Source organism: Chiloscyllium plagiosum, unplaced genomic scaffold, assembly GCF_037043375.1.
Source record: "Chiloscyllium plagiosum isolate Xiang-an unplaced genomic scaffold, Cpla_swu_hap1 HiC_scaffold_27, whole genome shotgun sequence".
Taxonomy (NCBI): domain Eukaryota; kingdom Metazoa; phylum Chordata; class Chondrichthyes; order Orectolobiformes; family Hemiscylliidae; genus Chiloscyllium; species Chiloscyllium plagiosum.
Genome location: NW_028270165.1, coordinates 62,462,830 through 62,480,321, shown reverse-complemented (window position 1 = coordinate 62,480,321; position 17,492 = coordinate 62,462,830). Strand labels below are relative to the sequence as shown.

General features: G+C 47.2%; 1 protein-coding gene and 1 pseudogene across 11 annotated transcripts in view; both read right to left on the bottom strand.

The window, feature by feature from the left end:
- The window catches only part of LOC148144423 (uncharacterized), a 158,587-nt gene extending 149,378 nt beyond the window's left edge, over positions 1-9,209 (bottom strand). For 6 of the 10 annotated variants that reach the window (XR_015751457.1, XR_015751456.1, XR_015751458.1 and 3 more), the window contains exon 1: positions 1,170-1,502. The gene's annotated coding sequence lies outside the window, so the exon portion shown is untranslated. Of the gene's footprint in view, positions 1-1,169; positions 1,503-2,829; positions 5,177-8,958 lie in introns of those variants that run through there. The other 4 variants (XR_015751459.1, XR_015751461.1, XM_087974701.1 and 1 more) reach the window with 4 other exon arrangements.
- Positions 9,210-11,253: 2,044 nt separating this feature from the next.
- LOC148144411 (uncharacterized) overlaps positions 11,254-17,492 on the bottom strand; it is a 269,470-nt pseudogene continuing 263,231 nt past the window's right edge. The window contains exon 3 of the transcript XR_015751484.1: positions 11,254-13,113. The product of XR_015751484.1 is annotated as an uncharacterized LOC148144411 (transcript). The remainder of the gene's footprint in view (positions 13,114-17,492) is intronic.

Sequence of the window (17,492 nt, the reverse complement as noted above, 5' to 3'; positions counted from 1 at the left end):
CGCAGGTGTAGTGCGGGGGCCTGCTGTTGGCCTTGCTCTGCCCCTTGCTCCTCCCCCTGTTGTTGAGCTGTCTAACAAACAGCTACTCTTTCTCTGCCTTTTTGCTGGGGGCATCTGAAGCTGTAACAATGTTGGGACACAATAAAGGTTACCTGAACGTTCTGCCGGACTCAGACTCTCATTGAAAGCTTAGAGCTCCAAGCGGTTTTTGTTTTAAAGCTGCTCATTTCTTGCAGCCTCCTGTACTAAGTTTCCAATGTTGTGTATCAGATGGAGCAGTGACTGAGTAGCTGGTTTCGTTAGAAGTTTAAATTTTTCGGGAGTGCAGGCACTGCATCGTTTCATCGGCAGTTTACTGGCAGCACTGGGAAGTATGGGTTGTGTTCATTAGAAAGGAGGTGGAGGTGCTGCTGTTGGACTAGGTGGGACAAGGTTTAAAAATCACAACACCGGGTTATAGTCCAACAGGTTTATTTGGAAGCACTAGCTTTCAGAGTGCTGCTCCTTCATCGGGTAGCTGTGGAGCAGGATCATAAGACACAGAGTTAAGAGCAAAAGATCAGTGTCATGCAACTGATATGATATATTGACAGATGTAGATTGCTGTTAAGTCTTTCATCTTTTAGAATGGGTTGCAGGTTTTATTTCATTAATGTGTACATCGCAGTACTATTATTAAGTCGTATTCTCAAGATCACTTAAGGTTTTTTTTAGAAACAGGTGACAGCTCAGCCCAGACAATGCACAAAAGGTGTGTCAGTATCCCAATCTTAAATCAGACTGGTTCTATTTCCAAACTCGGAATTTATAAAATATTATATGGACTGACTACCTGCATGTTGTGCGCTTTTTGTGCAAAATTGAATATATCTGTAAATATTATTCTGCAAATGCACCCCATCGTTATATGTGTGTGCGCGCGTGTGTGTGTGCATATGCTTTGTAAAGGGAGTGTGATGGAGGAGAAGCCTGTGAGAGGGTGTGTGTACATCTGAGAGAGAGCGTACGTATGAGAGAGGTATAGATAGAAGTGAGGGGTTGCATTTTCCTAAAATCAGGGCAGGACTTGTACAGAGGGATATTGGGGGGGGGGGGGTTCAGGTACATACTTCATTGACAGTTGCATCACTGGTTGGAAGGAAGCTTCAGAAGGCATTCAGCCCACTTACCTTATTTGTTCACACCATTGAATAAAGGAGTTGGGACATCATTTAGAAGTTGTACAGGATGTTGGTGAAGCCACTTGTAGAGTACTGAGAACGCTTCTGGTGGCCCGGTAATAGGAAGAATACTATTACAGAGGGTTCAGTAAAGATTTACCAGGATGTTGCCAGGACTGGAGGGTTTGAGTTATAAGGAGAGGCTGAGACTCTTCACTGGAGCACAGGAGGTTGAGGGGTGACCTCATTGAGATTGATATAACCGTGAGGGTTCTCGGTAACATGAGCATCAAAAATAGCGAGGACGCTGCACGGTTATGTCAAGTGACGGGGGGGGTGGGGGGGGGGGCGGGTAGAAATTGTGGCATTTGGACACTTTAAATCCATCAGGAACAGCATCTCCATACAGCATACTGCGCATGTCAGGTGAGGTGCCAGAAGACTGGAGGTTGGCTAATGTGGTGCCACTGTTTTAGAAGGGTGGTAAGGACAAGCCAGGGAACTTTAGACTAGTGAGCCTGACGTCAGTGGTGGGCACATTGTTGGAGGGAATCCTGAGGGACAGGATGTACATGTATTTGAAAAGGCAAGGACTGATTAGGGATGGTCAACATGGCTTTTTGTGTGGGAAATCATGTCTCACAAACTTGATTGAGTTTTTTGAGGAAGTAACAAAGAGGATTGAGGTAGGCAGAGCAGTAATGTGATCTATATGGACTTCAGTAAGGCGTTTGACAAGGTTCCCATGGGAAACTGATTAGCAAGGTGAGATCTCAAGGAATACAGAGAGAACTAGCCATTTGGATACAGAACTGGCTCAAAGGTAGAAGACAGAGGGTGGTGGTGGAGGGTTGTTTTTCAGACTGGAGGTCTGTGACCAGTGGAGTGCCACAAGGATCGGTGCTCGGTCCTCTACTTTTTGTCATTTACATAAATGATTTGGATGCGAGCATAAGAGGTACAGTTAGAGGGAGAGGCTGAACAGGCTGGGGCTGTTTTCCCTGGAGTGTCAGAGGCTGAGGGGTGACCTTATAAAGGTTTACAAAATTATGAGGGGCATGGACAAGATAAATAGACAAAGTTTTTTCCCTTGGGTTGGGGAGTCCAGAACTAGAGGGCATAGGGCGAGAGGGGAAAGATATAAAAAAAGAGACCTGCGGGGCAATTTTTTCACACAGAGCGTGGTACGTGTATGCAATGAGCTGCCAGAGGGTATATGAATAGAAAAGGTTTGGAGGGATGTGGGCCAGGTGTTGAGGGGCGGGACTAGATTGGGTTGGGATATCTGGTCGGCATGGACGGGTTGGACCGAAGGGTCTGTTTCCATGCTGTACACTTCTGACTCTATGCTGGTTCAGCAAAAGCCGCGCATGCTCTGTCTGCAGAAACATTACAAACCCTTCTTCAAATGGACCAATGAGAAGCCAGACAAGGAGCCTGGTCCTCCTGCCAATCAGAACTCCCCAATTGTCTGAATGCGGAAGATGGACCATCAGGTTCTGAAGCTGCTGCTCCTCTCCAAATGAAGATCGAGCTTCACCTCAGACTGCAACTTCCTTCCTCTATCCGCCATCTGTGAGTACGGCACTGTCTTTACCATTTCATTTTTTCATTCTGGGATTAAATTGTTGACTTGCAGCAACTGAAAAGAAAGCGAATGAGGGGACAGAGTCAGGAAACGTTGGTCCAGGTCTGTGTCTCAATTGGCAAACGCACAGCAAATGCAGTCCCACAGTGTTAAGTTATAACCTCGGTTATGAAAAAATAACTGCCAAAAGGAGGTACGTTGTTTCAATGGTGACGTATTGGGATGTGGAGAAAGTGAGGACTGCAGATGCTGGACGTGAGAGTCGAAAAGTGTGGCACTGGAAAAGCACAGGAGGTCAGACAGCATCCGAGGAGCAGGAGAATCGACGTTTCAGGCACGAGCCCTTCCTCAGGAATGATGTGTGGATGTAAAAAGTGGCCTCAGCGTCCTTCCACACCAGTCACTGCCAGTTGTCAGACGGATGCAGCAAGCAATCAGCAAGGCAAGAGGTATATTAGCAAGAGAAATTGATTTCAGAAGTAGGGATGTCTTCCTGCAGTTAGGGGGTCATTGAATATATTCAAGGCTGAGTTCATCTGATTTTAGAACAACCATGAAGTGGATGTTTATAGGGGAAGGCAAGTAAAATGGTTTTAAGACCAGTACAGAACAGTTAGAGTCATACAGCACAGAACAGACCCTTTAGCCCAACTAGTCCATGCTGACTATATTCACAAACTAAACTAGTCCCACCTGCCTGTGTTTGGCCCATATTCCTCTGAACCTTTCCTATTCATGTACTTATCCAAATGTCTTTTAAACGTTGTTACTCAACCTGCATCCACCATTTCCTCTGGACATTCATTCCACACAAACCACGGTTTAAAAAAAAGGTGCTCCTCGTGTTTTTTAAATCTTTCTCCTCTCACCTTAATTTGCAGCCTAATCTTGAAACGACACATGCCAATCACCTTATCTACGCCCCTCATGGTTTTGTAAACCTCTATAAAGAGAGCAACGAACCTTATAGCACAGGAACAGGCCCTTCAGCCCTCCCAGGCTATGCTGATCGAGATACTCTATCTAAACCTGCCGCCTATTTTCTAAGGATCTGTATCCCTCTGCTCCTTGCCCATTCATGTCTCTGTCTAGATACATCTTAAATGACGCTATCGATCCCACCCCTACTGCCTCCACTGGCGATGCATTCGAGGCACCCACCACCCTCTGTGTAAAGAACTTTCCATGTATATCTCCCTCAAACCTTTCCCCTCTCACTTTGAACTTGTGACCCTGAGTAATTAAGTTTTCCCCTCTGGGAAAATAATTCTTACTATCCACCCCTGTTTACACCCCTCATGGTTTTTAGGCCTCAATCAGGACCCCCCCTCAACCTCCTTATTTCCAATGAAAATAATCCTAATCTACTCAATCTCTCCTTATAGCTCGCGCTCTCCAGAACAGGCAACATCCTAGTGAACCTCCTCTGCACTCTCTCCAAAAGTATCCACATCCTTTTGAAAATCTGGTGACCGGAATTGTACGCAGTATTCCAAATGCGCCAAACCAAAATCTTATATAACTTTAACATGACCTGCCAGCTCTTTTACTCAATCCGTCCGATGATGGAACGCGTGTTGCATACTGCCTTGACCACTCTACTGACATGCATTGCCACCTTCAGAGAACAATAGACCTGAACACCCAGATCTCTCTGTACATCAATTTCCCCTAGGACCTTTCCATTTACTGTATAGCTCACTCTTGAATTGCATCTTCCAAAATGCATCACCTCACATTTGTCTGGATTGAACTCCATCTGCCATTTCTCTTCCCAACTCTCCAATCTACATTCTGCTGTATCATCTGACAGTCCCCTTCACTATCTGATATTCCATCAATCTGAATGTCATCTGCAAACTTGCTAATGAGGCACCCGACACCTTCACCTTTCAACCTCCTGTGCTCCAGTGAAAAAAGTCCCAGCCTACCCACCAATAGGTGTGAATTCTGTCTGGGTCCCAATGTAGAGTCAGCCTGACATTTTTGATAGAAAAGCTCTGCATTTAAATTACATTCTTGAGAAAGTTACTGAAAACAGGTTCTGGGATTAACATGCCAAAGAACAGAACCCCATTCTAAAAGATGAAAGATTTAATCTAAATTGTTTAATGTATCACATCTCCATGAACTGGACTCTGTTGGCTATAAATAGTCTCATCATGATCTTATTCCCCACAACCACCTGAAGCAGCAGCACTTCAGAGATCCGGGTTCAATTCCCACCTCGGGCAACTGTCAGTGTGGAGTTTGCACATTCTCCCAGTGTCTGCGTGGGTTTCCTCCCACAGTCCAAAGATGTGCAGGTTAGGTGAAGTGGCCACGCTAATTTGCCTGTAGTGTTAGGTGAAGGGGTAAATGTTGGGGAATGGGTCTGGGTGGGTTGCTCTTCGAAGGGTTGGTTTGGGCTGAAGGGCCTGTTTCCACACTAAGTAATAAAATCTAAAATAAATCGAATCACTCCGAAAGCTAGGGCTTCCAAACAAACCACGTTATGGCAGCGGCGGGAGGTGTGGATTATATTCACTAAAAACAGTTAAGCAGTTAGATAACACGTTCGAGTGGGAAATGTGTATAACATGATCTCACAACTCCTATACTCAATGCTATGAGCAATGAAGGAAAGCAAACCAAACACCGCCTTCACTACTCTGTCCACCTGAGACTCCAGCACTCCAAGGTCTCTTTATTCTGCAACACTCCCCTTAACCGTGTCAGTCCTGCCTGGATCGCTTGACCAAAATGCAAATCTCTGATTTCTCTAAATTAAACTCCAACTGACACTCCTCGGTTCATCAGCCGATCCCATAAATTCCAATTTATAGTGAACTCTTTCCTCTCTTATTCCCCGGAAGCTGAAAATCTCCATCCCACACACTCTCCCTCCATTTTCACTTTGCTTATAGCGGAAGAATGTAACTGAGAGACTTATCAGCCACGATTGAATGGAATGAGCAGACCTGATGGCCTAATTTCTGCTCCTATGTCTTGTGGTCTCTTGCTGTCCTGGACACCGAGAGAATTGGGACCAGCATTGAACCGATCATGACTGGATATGGATCTACCTGCATCTAGGTGGATGGGCTGGGACTTTTTCACTGGCGCATAGGAGGAGGAGATGTGACCTTATCAAGGTTTATAAAATCATGAGGGGAGAGATGAGGTGAACGACGGGTGTCCTTCCCCTAGGGTTGGGGTTTCAAGATTAGGGAGCAAATTTTGATGGTGACAGGAGAAAGAGATTTTAAAAAGACTTGAAGGGCACAATTTGTTTTATACAGAGTGGTTCACATGCGGACTAAATGTCTCAAGGAAGTGGTGGGTGCAGGTACAGTAACGACGATTAAAAGACATTTGGATAAGTTCATGAATAGGAAAGGTTTGGAGGGATATGGGCCAAAACACTGGCAGGTGGGACTGGTTTAGTTTGAGAATATATTCAGCATGGACTAGTTGGACTGAAGGGTCTGTTTCTGTGCTGTATGGCTCTGTAACTCGGTCCTATACTAGTCTTAAAACCATTTTCTTGCCTTCCCCATAAACATTCACATAAAAATCAGATGAACTCAGCCTTGAATATATTCAATGACCCCCTAACTGCAGGAAGACATCCCCATTTCTGAACTTAATTCCTCTTGCTAATACACCACTTGCCTTGCTCCTTGCCTGCTGCACCTGTCTGACAACTGGCACAGAAGGACACTGATGCCCCTCTGAACATCCACACATCATTCATGATGAAGGGCTTGTGCCCAAAACGTCAACGTCCTACTTCTCGGATGCTGCTTGACCTGCTGTGCTTTGCCAATTGTGGTCTTCTCTACATCGGGGAGACCGAGCGTAAACTCGGGGAACGGTTTGCTGAGCATCACAGCCGGGTCCACAGAGGCTGAGCGGACTTCCCAATCTCCACCCATTTTAATGCCCCTTCCCACTCCCCTTCCACAACAAACCAAACCACAAATTGGAGGAACAAAACCTCATCTTCTGTCTGAGCAGTCAACAGCCCGGAGGACTCAACACTGAGTTCTCCAATTTCAAATAATCTCCCATCCCATCCCCCAAGTCACTTCCCAGCCCCTTCCATTCTTCCCTGCCAACTAGATTCCTTCCTCCGATTCACCAACCAGGTTGTACCAGGTTATGGGGATAAGGCAGGAACAGGATATTGATTGAGGATGATCAGCCATTATCACAATGAATGGTGGTGCTGGCTCAAAGGGCAGAATAGCCTACTCCTGCACCTATTGTCTATTGTACCCTCTACCTGTCTCCACCTATCCCCACTTCAGTACCCTGCCCCCAGCACACCCTTGTTCCACAGCTCTCCCTATACCCACCCCCAGTCCTGAACAAGGGTTACACCAGATACCTCGACTTCTCCACCTCCTGATACTGCCTGGCTTGCTGCGTTCTTTCAGTCTCCTGCCTGTCTATTTTGCCAATTGAGAACAAAGGCCTGGACTAACTTTCCCAGAGCCTGTCCCCTCGCTGGATTCACTCCCATTCCTTACAGTTGCTCCAAGTCAACAACTGAACCTCAGAATGAAACATAAATGGAAATGGGGGTGAGAAAAGAGAGTGCCGTACTCTCAGATGTTGGACAGAGGAAAGAAGTTGCAGTCTGAGGTGAAGCTCAATCTTCATTCAGAGAGAGGATGAGCAGGAGCTTCAGAACCTCATGGTCCAACTTTCACATTCACCAATAGGGGAGTTTAGATTAGATTAGATTAGATTACAGTGTGGAAACAGGCCCTTCGGCCCAACAAGTCCACACCGACCCGCCAAAGCGAAACCCACCCATACCCCTACATTTACCCCTTATCTAACACTACGGGCAATTTAGTATGGCCAATTCACCTGACCCTGCACATCTTTGGACTGTGGGAGGAAACCGGAGCACCCGGAGGAAACCCACGCACCCACGGAGAACGTGCAAACTCCACACAGTCAGTCGCCTGAGTCGGGAATTGAACCCGGGTCTCTGGCGCTGCGAGGCAGCAGTGCTAACCACTGTGCCACCGTGCCGCCCACTTCCGAATGGCAGGACGACAATTCTCCCTCCGGTCCTCCAGTGCTCCTTATTTCTCCATCAAACGTAGGTCTCGCCCCTTTTCTGCCAACAGCGAGGAACATGCCCAATGTTTTGGTGACACCGGCAAACATGTGCCCTGCTTGTTGACACTGAGGAGTGTACACAATATGCACTGTAGCAATACTGGTGTCATTGACAGATTTTAAGTGTCCAAATTCCTATGGGAGAACAAAAAGGGTAGAGCCATAATTTTTTTTTCCATGTGGCTCAATATTTGATTGCTTTTGCATTTGTCTGGCTGCTCAATGTTTTTATGTCTTTTCCTCAGTGTTGGGGTGAGATTCACAACTAGAGGGCATAGGTTTAGGGTGAGACCACAAAGGTACCTCAGGGGCATCGTTTCCGTGCAGAGGGTGGTGCACGTATGGAATGAACTGCCAGAGGAAATAGTGGAAGCCGGTATAATTGCAGCACTTAAAACACATCTGGATGGGTATATGAATAGGAAGGGATTAGTGGGATATGAGCCAAGTGTTGGCAAATGGGACTAGATCAATTTGGGATATCTGGTTGGCATGGACAGGTTGGATCAAACGGGTCTGTTTCCGTGCTGTACATCTGTGACTTTAAATAATAAAGTCTATTTTTCCAAATAACAAACTATATCCATGTTAACAAGGCTTAGTGCACAACATGCTTTACTAACCATTCTCAACAGGTCCTGCCCCTTCAATGACTGAGGAACATATACATGCTGGTGCATAATCTCCTTCACTAGTATTTACACACTACCCTCAACAATTGCACAAGTAACAGCAAAGAGCAAACAGCACAAGGATTAAACAAACAGTGAGGGACAAACAGCACAAGGATTAAACAAACAGTGAGGGGCAAACAGCACAAGGATTAAAACAAACAGTGAGGGGCAAACAGCACAAGGATTAAAACAAACAGTGAGGGGCAAACAGCACAAGGATTAAAACAAACAGTGAGGGGCAAACAGCACAAGGATTAAAACAAACAGTGAGGGGCAAACAGCACAAGGATTAAACACACAGTGAGGGGCAAACAGCACAAGCACCAGTAAAAGCAGATGGAAAGTGAGTGTAAAATGTCACTATGACAGGACAGGCCCCACATTCCTTCCCCTCCGTCCCCCCCACAACCTGCCTCACCTTTCACCTCCCGGGCCCAGTACCTTCCAGGTGGCCCCATAGTTGACACAGGGGCCGCCCCACGACCAGTAGAACTCCACCACCCAGGCGGCCGACGAGTTCCCAAGCAGGCCCTTAACCCCATCCGCCTCCAGAATGCTCACCGGCTCCTGCCTGCTGTACAGCCGGCCGGTGTGGCCGTGACACAGCAGCTGCGCCAGGAAGGCGGCGGTGCCCAGTGACGGGTGTCTGCCCCGGGCCGCACGGCGCCATTTTCCTAACGGCCGCTTCCCCGCTCGAGCGACTTCTCCTCCCAACCGCCTTCGCCCCCGCGTGACGTCTGCACGGGGGGGGATGGGCGGGGCCGGGGGAGCCTCACCGTCACCAAGCAACAGCCACCTCGCGCTACAACTGCTCATTCACAAAAACAAACTCTCCTGTCTCGCTCTGCTGCTGCAGGGGGGACACTGCCACGTTTCCAGGAGCCCTGTCTACATTGGGAAAGCTCACGGCTCAATTTAAACAGATATTCCCACATCTAACGGAACGGCTTCATATCGAAAGGGGGCAATCTGCATTTTAAAGGGACGTGGACATTTTAACGGGTATTTCTGCAAATAAAAAGGTTTAAATGGACGAGATTACATTTCAAAGGGATGAGCCACATTCAAAGGGATATCTTCATATGTAAAGTGACGCAGTTATATCTAAATGAATCTACATTTCGAAGAGACGTTGCCCTATTTATAAGTAGAGACAATAGGTGTGAATTCTGTCTATGTCGCAATGTTGAGTCAGACTGACATTTTTCTTAGAAAAGCTCTGCATTTAAATTACATTCTTGAGAAGGTAATTTATAGATTCGGGTGTAGGTTAGGGAGGATTGGCCGTGCTAAGTTACCCATAGTGACCAGGGATGTACAGGTTAGGGTGGCTTGGCCATGGGAAATACGGAGTAAGGAGTTGGGTATGGTTGGGGTACTGTTCAGAGGGCCAGAGAGGAAAAGATGGGCTGAATGGTCTGCTTCCACATTGTCGGAATTCGATGACCCTCCCCACAAAGGAGCATTTTATCTGCATCTATCCTGTCAAGCCCCTTTCAGAATTCTACTGGTTTCAATAAAGATATGCAGCACAGAAACAGACCCTTCGGTCCAATTCGTCCATGCCGACCAGGATTCCAAACTAAACCAGTCCCACTTGCCTGCATTTGGCCCATAATCCCTCTCAACCTTTCTATTCATGTACCCATCCAAATGCTGTTTCAATGTTGTAACTGTACCTGCATCTACCACATCCTCAGCAAGTTCATTCCACATACAAAGCCACCCTCTTTCAAAATGTTGCTCCTCAGGTTCCTTTTAAATCTTTCTACTCCAAGCAATATGCCCCCAAGTTTTGAGCTCCCCGACGCTAAGCAAGAGCCCTTTGCTATTCACCTTACCTCCATTCCTCATGATTTTATCAATCTCCTGCACTCGAATGAATAAAGTCCCAGTCTCTCCTTATAACTCAAACCCTCCAGTCCTGGCAACATTCTGGTAAATCTTTACCAAACCCTCTCCAATAGTATTCTTCCTATTACAGGGCCACCAGAACTGTACACAGTACTCTGAAAGTGGCCTCACCAACACCCTATACAACCTCAACATGATGTCCCAACCCCTATACTCAATGGTGTGAACAATGAATGCTATGCTGCTAAATGCCTTCTTAACCGCCCTGTCTACCTGTGATGCAACTTCCAAAGAACTATGTACCTGAACACCCCCCCCCCGCCACCCATGTCTGTCTGTTCTATAACATGACCCAGGGCCTTACCATTATCTGGACAAGTGCTGCCCCTCCTTGTTTTAGCAAAATGCAACCCCTTGCTTGTATTAATACCTCTCACACACATGCTCCCCCTCAGACACACACAAACATTTCCCCCGCCAATGCTCTCACAGGCTTATACTCCATCACACTCACACTTTACCAAGCATGTACACACTCTCACGCACAAACTCACATGCACGCACCCACAATTCTTTGGAGTGAATTTGTATTGGCAGAATTATATTTGCAGATACATTCAATTTTGCTCAAAAAGCATACAATTTCCAGGCAGTCAATCCATGTAATATTTTATGAATTCCTCCTTTGGAAATAGAACCAGTCTGATTCAAGATTGAAATACTGACAGACTCAAATCTCACACCTTTAAATGCATTGTCTGAGCTGAGATGTCATCTTTTTTATAAAACCTTAAGTCATCTCAAAAATGTGACTTAAGAGATGTTCTGGCAGTTACACATTAATGAACCAAAACCTACACCCATTCGAATAGATTTAAGACTTGACAGCAATCTAGGCTTGTTCAATATATTCCATCAGTTGCATGATACTGACCTTTTGATATACCTTCTGTGTCTTACAATGCTGCTCCACAGCTACCCGATGAAGGAGCAGCACTCAGAAAGCTAGTGCTTCCAAATAAACCTGTTGGACAATAACCTGGTATTGTGTGATTTTTTAAACTTTATCAACCCAGTCTAATACCGACACCTCCACATCATTTCTAGTGAACACAGCCCACACCTCCTGGTGCTGCCAGTAAACTTTACAATGCTGATGAAACAACACAGTACCTGAAAGATTTACAATTTCTAATGACACTAGCTACTCATTCACTGCTCCATCTGATACACGACATTGGAAACTCAGTGCAGGAGGCTGAAAGAGAGGAGCAGCTTTAAACAAAAAACCTCTTGGAGCTCAAAGCTTTCATTGAGAGTCTGAGCCTGGCGGTAAGTTCAGGTAACCTTTATTGTGACCCGACTTTTTTTTTACAGCTTCAGATTCCCCCCCTGCAAAAAGGCATAGACAAAGTAGTTGCTTTTTAAACAGCTCAAGATCAAAGCCCACACAAACCCCACTGTCTTTACTATTGGGCAGCACCAGGTTGTAATTAGATCCTTGGCACAGCCGTAACCCGGAGGAAGTATTGCCTCACTCAGCAATTTCAACCCATTCCCTCTCTCCTAGTAAGTTTCTCCCCGCTCATTTGCCAGTGGGGGAAGGGCAGTGTAGAGTCAACCAGACTGCTGTGGGTCTGGGGTCACATGTAGGCCAGTCCGGGTAAAGGATGCAGCTGGAACGACTGAGTGAATCCTTTCCCACAATGGCGGTTCCATTCTCTAACATGGGAGAGAGTGAATCAGATGGGGGCTTTCTCCCCTGTACCACCCCCCTCCCTGAAACGGTCTCATCGTTAGATTCCGAACTCCACATTTCTGACCGAATACCAATTCTGCCATCTGTCGTGGCGGGATTCGAACCCGGGAGTCCCCAGAACCGGGTTGATAGTCCAATCGATAATGGCACTCGGCCGTCACTCCTTCAATCCCCCTGCGATGGCACGTGAACTCGCGGGTGCTTCCGCAGGTTGCAGGAGTAGGTGAAGCCCTTCCCGCACTGAGATCAGGTGAACGGCCTCTCCCTTGTGTGGACATGCTGGTGGGTCAGCAGTTTGCAAGAATTGCTGAAGGCCTTCCTGCACTCGGGGCAGCTGAAGGGACTCTGCCCCGTGTGGACCCGCTGGTGCTTGTGCAGGTGGGAGGAATACCTGAAGCCCTGCCCGCACTGAGATCATGTGAACGGCCTCTCCCCTGTGTGGATCCGCTGGTGCCTCAGCAGGGTGTAGGATGTGCTGAAGGTCTTCCCGCACTCAGGGCAGCTAAAGGGTCTTTCGCCCGTGTGGATCCGCTGGTGCCTCAGCAGGTTGGAGGAGTAGGTGAAGCCCTTCCTGCACTGAGAGCAGGTGAACGGCCTTTCCCCTGTGTGGACCCGCTGGTGGGTCAGCAGGGAGGAGGAATTGCTGAAGGCCTTCCCACACTCATGGCAGCTGAAGGGCCTCTCCCCGGTGTGGACACGCTGGTGCCTCAGCAGGGTGGAAGAAGTGCTGAAGGCCTTCCCGCACTCGCGGCAGCTGAAGGGTCTCTCGCCCGTGTGGACCCGCTGGTGGGTCAGCAGGGTGGAAGAATTGCTGAAGGCTTTCCCGCACTCGCGGCAGCTGAAGGGTCTCTCGCCCGTGTGGACCCGCTGGTGCCTCAGCAGGTGGGAGGAATGTCTGAAGGCCTTCCTGCAGTCGGTGCAGGGGAATGGCCTCTCCCCGGTGTGACAGTGCCGATGAGACTCCAGGACAGACGGGAAACGGAAGCCTTTCCCACAGTCGCCACACTTCCACAGTTTCTCCACGGGGTGGGATTCCTCGGGTTTCTCCATGGCCACAGCTTCAGCTGCACACAAACGCGTGTAGAGCCCCTCCCTGCCGTGAAATCCCCTTCCCAGGCCGTATAACTGTTTCAGGCTCCACACACAGTGCGCTGCAACAGTGGGGTCTCTCGTCCAGTCCCACTAATGCTGAAAACATCCTCAAACAGGAACCAAAAAGCGTTGATCCCTCTCACAGAAATTACAGTCAAACATAGTTGCTGTCCCGATGGATTGAATGACTGTCAGACATTGACATCAAAGTGAGGACTGCAGACGCTGGAGAGTCAGTCAAAAAATGTGGCGCTGTAAAAGCACAGGAGAGTCAGGCAGCATCCGAGGAGCAGGAGAGTCAATGTTTCGGGCATAAGCCCTTCATCTGTTGATTTTGAAACTTCAGTCTTCAGATCTTCAAATACTCTGCAAAAAAAGAGATTACAAAAGTCATCAGTATCAGTGCAGGGTAGAAATTGAGAACAAGTAATTCTACTTTCTGTGGAATATTCTTTTGTTGTTCCACAAAATTGAAAGCACCATCCCACCCTTCCCACCCCCTTTGTTCTCACTCCATTCTAACTACGAGAACTCCCTTGCTGGAGGGTCCCTTGGAGACACTTCAACTGGACTTCATTGAGTTGGAGAAATGAGTTGAGTTGCTGTAAATATGTTTTGCTTATTGCTGATGTCTTTTGTAAGTGGATTGAAGCCTAACCTCCTCCTAAGGCTACTGGTGAGACTGTGGTGAAGATTTTGTTTAAGGAAATAATTCCCCGCTTCAGTATACCTGCGTGCATTAGCTCGGACAATGGACCACACTTTGTAGGTAATATTAACGGAGAACTCTGTTCCCAGCTTTGTATTTGTCGGCAACTGCATGGTGCTTATCATCCTCAGGCGGCCGGCATTGTTGAATGTTTTAACCAAACTCAAGACTAAGCTTGCCAAATTAATGGCAGAGTCTGGCCTCTCCTGGTTATGCTAATCCCTGTGGCCTTATTCCAGATGCGATCCATATCTGCGATCAAGACACAACTGTCTCCAGCTGAGAGTCTCTCTGGTCACCCTCTCCATACCCCTTGGAACGATTCTGCTCCCTTCTCAGTCCACTTCCACCACATGACCGAAGCAATGATTGGTTGTGTTCTTGCTCTAACTAGTGTTACGCATGCCTTTCACTCCCAGGAGCGTGCGGCCTACAATGATGTTCCCTCCCTTTCAGCCTCGACACGGGTAGAGCCTGGTTCGTTGGTGCTCGTCAAGAACTGGACTGGCAAAGATCTCCAACCTCATTGGGATGGCCCCTTCCAGGTTTTACTTCCCACCCCTACGGCGGTCACAGTCGCTGGGCGCTCAGCTTGGGTCCAACTGCACCATTGTAAATTGATTGGCCACACTAATCAAAAGGTTTGGGGGAAGAGGAGGAAAGAATCCTGGAATCCCAACAAGAGGAGTGGACCCTGTCCAGTTGGGTTTTTGAATCTTGCTGTTTTTCTCATGTTGATCTTATTGCAGATACTTGAACTAAGAGGAGGGACATGTGGGGGATCGCCTATCTCCTCACCTTTCTGATCACGTACAACATCCTGATGGGGAAAGCCACTAACTATGGATGCGACCAGGAATGATCAGAGATTATCCACCACCCATGCTGAGGAGATGTCGTCCATTGCACCGGACCAGACGCCTTTGACGTGTGGAACGTGATGACGATTGATTATTGCAATGGACTCTTACATCAGAAAGACCAGATGGTCCATCTGGACAGTAGAAATCAGTGAGAGTTACCATGTCGTTACCATGTTTTTTTTATTTTAACTGCAGACGCAAGCCTAGTGAGGATAAAAATGATCAACCCCGTTATTATGGTAAATATTTTAAGGACGCCCAGGAACATCATCCCTTTTTGCAGGACGGGCTTCCTTGAGAAAAAGGGGAAGCCTGATAGGGGAAACTCCTCAATCCACAAAGAACTTGTGTATACAGGCCCACAGAACGCTCTTCACTCCAGAGGCAGTAGTATGTTACTCCTCTCTATCGGGAGATGACTTACGTGCCCTGTCCCCAGTCCCCGATTCCATTCTATTCGTCAGAATTCCTACTGCCGACCCTGTGAAGAGAAATATCACTTTCCAATAGCTCCGGTCTGTGTATACAAACAGCCGGTGTAACACTGGCTGGCGTACAGTAGGCCTTATGCTGCACATGGACCTGGAATGGAACCCTTTCATTGCACATTTATAGGCCTTTTCTCTTTTCAGAATCTGATACTGTCACCAAGACCATGTACAATAGAGCTAAGGGAGAGCCCAATGGGAACAGCATTCTGAGGACCATCGTCTCCCATACAGTGTGAGTGCTCGAGTCACTTGGCCCATTTTTTACAGCGCTCAAGCAACTCCTCTTGCAAAACATCGACCCTTTACTCCTGTAGACCTGACCAGACTTCCTGCTGTAACATTTCAGTAACCGATTTTGACAAACTCTCCCAAATATAAACCAAACCAGACTATTATTTCTTCAGCTAAAGTAAAGCTACCAATTTCCTTGTCCTGGATGGCAAAGATGTCCCTCATAAGGTCACAATCGGAGCCCTTGTTCCCACAACAGTACCTTGTCCTGGCCAGTGGACAAGTCGATGGAACCTCCATCTGAGGAGGACGCAGCGGTCGGTCTCAGCCAACCTTGTTCCAACTGGAAGGATCCCAAGGGACTGGGTGACAATACAGGACACCCGATAGGCTGGGGAATCCAGAGTACGCTGAGGTTGGAAGGATCGGCAGGGGTGACAAGTCAACAGAACCGCAATTCCCTCTTTTACAGCCTGACCATTCGAGGAAATAAGAGTAAAGAGGCTCTGAAACAGAGTAAACTGGGATGATCAGACCTCTGTCTTTACTCTGTGCAGAATCAGTATGCCTTAGACTACATACCTGCCCAGGAGGGTGAGGTCTGCACCATTGTCCAAGATAAATGCACTATGGCCATTCCCAATCTCACTGGCAATTTTAATTAAGATACAAGAAGAGATCCAGGTATTCCTTGACAGAATGACTGAAGGTGTGTTGCTGGAAAAGCGCAGCAGGTCAGGCAGCATCCAGGGAACAGGAGAATCGATGTTTCGGGCATAAGCCCTTCCTGAAGAAGGGCTTATGCCCGAAACGTCGATTCTCCTGTTCCCTGGATGCTGCCTGACCTGCTGCGCTTTTCCAGCAACACATTTTCAGCTCTGATTTCCAGCATCTGCAGACCTCACTTTCTCCTCCAGAATGACTGAAGGGACCAGTTGGGGAAATTGCAAATCGGGCTCATGATACAATTGGCTTATCAATTTAGCTATGTCTGTTTGTCGGTATTGATATTGTTACGTATTTAATTGCTAGGCTTATGAGGTCCCTTAGTGATATAGATTTGCCCCAGAAGATGCTCCTTTTGCGATCTGATGAATCACCCACACATGTCGATGGCGATGATAAATATGACCAGATGAGCTGCGAAGATGGTGGTGCCACTCTGCAGGATGTTGATGGCTGGACCACCTTGAAGGGCATTTGTTTGGACTAGCCTTCTCTTTCAGTGATCGCGGTGCAATCAAAGAGAGGAATGAGGGTGTGGGCATCTGGGTGGTAAAGTCTATAGCCTTAAAACTTGTCTTTAAACATTCAGACTAAAATGTAATGCTCAATTATTGAATACATTTACTGCACTAGAAAATAAACAGGCAGGAAGGCTCAGAAAGAGGAGAGAACTTAAAGATAGGGACACCTGGGCTCACCAAGTGATAACAGGATGCTGTAAGGCAATTAAGAACGTTTACCTCAACAATCGGTGAATCTGTGTGAACAGGACACCAAGTGATAACATTCACAGCCGTTCCCTTGTGAAATTAATGATAGTACCAAGTCTTGTTTCAGGGTCAGATTCAAAGACTATCCATAGCTTTGTAATTCATGGTTGGATCTTGTCCATTATGATGGATTCTTACTACCCCTTGCAAGCGGGGCATTCAGAAAATAATTCTTTGCTGTCTTGAGAGTTCAAAAGGACACGAGAGAGAGAGACCATTTTATTGGTGAGGCTGTTGAATCCCGTAGAAAATTAACTCTTAGTGCTTATCTACTATGGATTGAATTGAATTGCATTTTGGGACTTTATGATGAGAGGTTTTTATTCCAGGCTTCAAAGAGTATGATCTCCAGGACAAACCAAGAGAGAGGCTTTACAGGTCTGAATTCTCAAAGGATTCCCTGGGCCACCTCAAATCTCCACTTTAACATGAGAGGTAGGACAAAATGGCTTCTACT